The 4,193-nt window shown below is 58.7% G+C and overlaps 1 protein-coding gene across 4 annotated transcripts in view; it reads left to right on the top strand.

Annotated features, from left to right (window-relative positions):
- The first annotated feature begins 871 nt into the window (after positions 1–871).
- NR5A1 (nuclear receptor subfamily 5 group A member 1) overlaps positions 872–4,193 on the top strand; it is a 25,030-nt gene continuing 21,708 nt past the window's right edge. The window contains exons 1-3 of one of the 4 annotated variants that reach the window (XM_027775596.1): positions 872–1,230; positions 1,868–2,150; positions 3,755–4,013. The gene's annotated coding sequence lies outside the window, so the exon portion shown is untranslated. Of the gene's footprint in view, positions 1,231–1,513; positions 2,151–3,208; positions 4,014–4,193 lie in introns of those variants that run through there. The other 3 variants (XM_027775594.1, XM_006158233.3, XM_027775595.1) reach the window with 3 other exon arrangements.

Below are 4,193 nucleotides of genomic sequence, written 5' to 3'. Positions count from 1 at the left end.
AGAATGGGGGAGAAGAGATTGCGGTGTATACCCTCACATTCTCTCTCTCCAGCAAGCACAGGCACCCTATAGCAAAATTTAAAATATATATATATACTTTTTTAAGAATTATTTTAATTTTGTTTGTTTATTTATTTTAATTTGACCAGAGAGAGACAGAGTGAGAGTGAGTGAGTGAGAGAGAGAGGGAAAGTGAGAAAGCAAGCCACCAGGTCCAGGATTTGAACCAAGGTCAGCCATGTGGGAATCCAACGCCCTTAACCACCACACCACCTGTCAGTCCCGAGACAGAGACAGAAAGCAAGGTATCACCTCCCAGGGGGGATGGCCATGCCACAATTCCTTCTCCTCCATTCTCCTCTTGGGATCTTGGGCACGCACGCACACACACACACATGCACACACACATAGCATGAGTTTAAGCTGCCAGGTCCGGGACTCAAACTGCGGTTGACTACATGGGAGTCTAGCGACATAGCCATTATTACCAACTGCTGGCCCCAAGAATATATATATATTTTAAGAATTATTTTTATTTTTAACTTTACTTACTCATTTATTTATTTACTTATTTTAATTTGACCAGAGAGGGACAGAGTGAGAGAAAGAGAAGGAAAGTGTGAAAGCAAGCTGCCAAGTCCAGGACTCAAACCACGGTCCGCCATGTAGGAGTCCAGCACCCTTAAACGCCACACCACCTGCCGGTCCCATAAGAATACTATTGATCAGTACAATCAGTTGGTTATGACTGTCAGGAAAATTATTGTTGGGTGTTCATGAAAAAAGTTCCAAGTGGCACAATGAGAAAAAGACTTAAGTTTTAAATAGAGTTGCCTTCCGTTATCCAGAAAGGCCCCTGTCATCCAGGCCAGAAAAGTGAGGTGTTTTATGCAATTTGCCCATTTCTTCAAATGAAGAGGTACGTGGGGTGGTTCTCAACAGCAATGTCCCAGGGTCCCTCGAGGCCCGTCCCACCCCCAACCAAGCACGAATGACTGGGAGGTAAATCCTCTGAGGACGGAGACTTCTCTTTTCTTTGCTGTGGAATCTCCAGTGCCTGGAACAGTGCCTGGCCTCTGGAGTGCACTCAGGAAAGGTGAGATGGACAAAGGGGTGCAGGAAAGAGCACGTGACACCTGGGAGGGGTGCAGGGCACGGCACCCTACAGAATGAGCAGAGCTCCAGACCTGCCTGGGCCCGAGACTGCACAGGGACATTCCAGGCTGCAAGGTGAGGCCTGGCCTTTCAGATAAGCTCCCTCCCCTCTACCCTGCCTTCCTGGTCTAGCTGCCCGCTTGGCTCAGCCAGGGGCCACTGTAGCCAACCACTTGGCCCCAGAGGCAGTCTCCCCGGCCTTAGCTTTCCCAGCTGCCTCTGGGGACAGCAGCGGCCCACGACAGAGGTGACGTTCAGAGAGGGCGACCCGAGTGCATGCGGGGCCTTCAGCGGCTCACCTGCTGGCCTTCCGGCCCCTCTTCCTTTCGTCACCTGATGGCCAAGTAAAATGACCAGGCCAACGCAGCCCGCCACCTGGCCACGCCGCCCCGGCCCTGCCTCTGCGCCAGCCCATCCCGACTCCTCTCCCATGTCTGGGCCAGGCCCAGCCACTCCAGGCCAGGCCCCAGGGAGGTAGCCCTTCCAGGGGGGAGAGGCCAGGCTGCCGGCCGGGTGGGGGAGCAGCCCATAAATCAGGTCCCACTCCCACCGGTCACTAACAAGCGGGGCTTCCTACCCGCCTCCTGGGGTCCCTGCCTCTGGGCTCTCGCGGCCTGGAGCAGCCGGCTGGCCAAGGCCTCCGGAGTGCCTTGGCCTCCGCCCCCACCCGCGGCCCCCAGATAGATAGGGGTATTATTTTTTTTTCTTTTAGGAGAAGAAAAAAAATAGACCTAAATGAAGAGAAACACCAACAAAGAGAGAGGCCCGTGGAGTCACGTGGGGGCAGAGACCAATTGGGCCTCCGTGCCCCCCCCCAGGGCGGGGAGGAGGAGGAGGACGGCCGGACAGGGCCAGCCCGCTGTCCGCCGCCGCCTGCCGTGGTGAGCCGCGTCCCTGCGTGCCCGCCGGCCACTGCCCCACCTGGGTGCCGGGGCATCCCCCGCCGGTGCCCACCGCGCACCCTCATCCGGCCCAGAGCTCTCCTTCCGCCACACGTAAGTGAGGGCCCGGGCCCAGGCCTCTCCTGGCCAGCCTCCCTCCTCAGAGCCTGCCTGCGGCCTGGGCCGGCCACTGCCCACTGCCGGGTGGCTGGTGCCAGCTGCTCTGGGCAGCCAAGGGGCCAGGGGCCTCCCTAGACCCACTCTCCCACCATGCTGTGCCCTCTTCTCCGCTGGGTGGCTGATGGGAGGAGCTAGGCCTACACCGGGACAGGCCCTCTGGGGGTGTGCGGGTGGCCGGCTGTATATGGGTGGCCGGCTGGCCCTGGAGTGCTTGGTTCGAGCCCCGCAGTCTGTGGGAGTGTCTGTGGGTCTCTAGGCCTGTGCTTGTGTCTCTGGGTCTGTGTGCTGTGTTGTCTCTGTGGATGTCTCTTGAGTCTCTGTGTGTGTCTGTCTGTCTCCCTGCCCATCTGTCAGTCAGCGTTCTATGTCTGGGCCAGGTCCGTGAGGGGACTTTAAGAAGTTCATGGAAAAATAGAATTAAAATATGAGCTTATTTGGGTGCAGAAAAATTGAAACCCATGACTACTTCTTGTAACTTGCATTTTCCATAAACATTCTGAAGACCACTGGTAGGTCTGCCTCCCTGCGTGGGTACTAGGTACGTGAGGGGCTGTGACTGCAGCTGGGACGCCGGGCTGGGGGCTGGTCCGATGGAACACGGCCCCAACCTGGGGCAGTAGAACCTTCGGGAGAGGGGTTGAGAAGGAGAGAGAAGGGAGCCCTGGCTCAGGGCCCAGTCCTCCACCTCCTGGCCCCAGCCCAGACCTGTGCTGACACCACTTGGGTCTCCTGCCACTGTGTCCAGGGACCCTGTGGGCTCCACCATAGTGAGGCCAACTGGAGCCCCCTAGTCCGGCCTCCCCTCCACTTCCCTGCTCTTACTTCCCACTTTCCAGGAGCTTCCCTGTGATGGGAGCTGTTAGGGGCAGGGGTAGTCCCCCACCTCCAGTGGCTACAGATCTTATCTGTTGTTTCTCAGGGGCCCTGGGTGGGAGGCTGCGACCAACTCTGTCTCTTCCCTTCTCTCTGCCTTTGTCTCCTCCTCACCAAGATTAGTCTGTGGGACCTCAGGGATTTTGCAGAACCCCATCAGTAGGACCCATCTTTGGACCTTTGGAGAAAAATGGAGACTCAGAGAAGCGAAGTGACTTACCAGGGCCTGCACAGCAGGTCCGCTGCTGATTAGGCTCCTCATTCTGCCAGTGAGAGGAGGGTCTCCGCAGGTCTGCCGGTCTTGGTTTGAAGGACAAAGGTGGCAGGTCCAACAGAAGCGAGGTGTCCGAGGTGTTGGGGTCCCAGTGGGGAGCCTTTTGGTGCGTTGTATCACTAGGACTTCCTGCTGGGATGTCTCACCTGCCCGCCCTCCAGCTGCGGAGGAGGGAGCAGGACGCGGGGGTGCCGCCTCTCTTGAGTCTCGTTTCTTCAGCTGAAAAACCGGGAGTGTCCTGGCAGACCGTCCCAGCCCGAAGCAATCGCTCTGCCTGTCCAGCCAAGACCCTTTTGTCCCCAGTGCTGCCTGGGGCGCCCTTCCTCTGCCACAGGCCAGGGTGAGCTCAGAGGGGAGCAGAGTCCCCCGACCTTGGGCTCTGTTCTCCCAGCTCTGGTGCCCTCGGTGGCTCTGAGTCCTCACAGTTGTGGAAACAGAGCGGGAGTCCCACGATTCCCATTTCCGGCCGAGCAAACTGAGGCCGCGGGAGGAGCCGCGTTTGCAGGAGCTCCCCCAGCTGTGCGCGCACGAGCGCTTCCACCGCACGAGCCCCGGCCTCGCCAGCACCACGTCGGCGCAGGCCTCGCCGCCCATCATCCCCACTTCACAGATGAGGAAACTGAGGACCGGAGGAGGGGCATTTGCTTAAGGTGCGAGTGAGGAACCGTGGCGGCCACGGCGAGAAGCTGGTGTGCAGCCTTGCGCCATCCCCACCCTCGCCCTTACCCACTTCCAGGCTGCACAGCGACCAGCGGCCCCAACGTGGCGGTCGCCCAGACTCAGCCGGACTTGCCGACGGGAACGCAGGCGGGTGGCCTGAGGCTCCAGCC

Source organism: Tupaia chinensis, unplaced genomic scaffold (assembly GCF_000334495.1).
Source record: "Tupaia chinensis unplaced genomic scaffold, TupChi_1.0 Scaffold000575_1, whole genome shotgun sequence".
In the NCBI taxonomy this organism is placed as follows: domain Eukaryota; kingdom Metazoa; phylum Chordata; class Mammalia; order Scandentia; family Tupaiidae; genus Tupaia; species Tupaia belangeri.
Note: the sequence above shows the minus strand (reverse complement) of the source record. Positions and strands in the feature narration are given on the sequence as shown.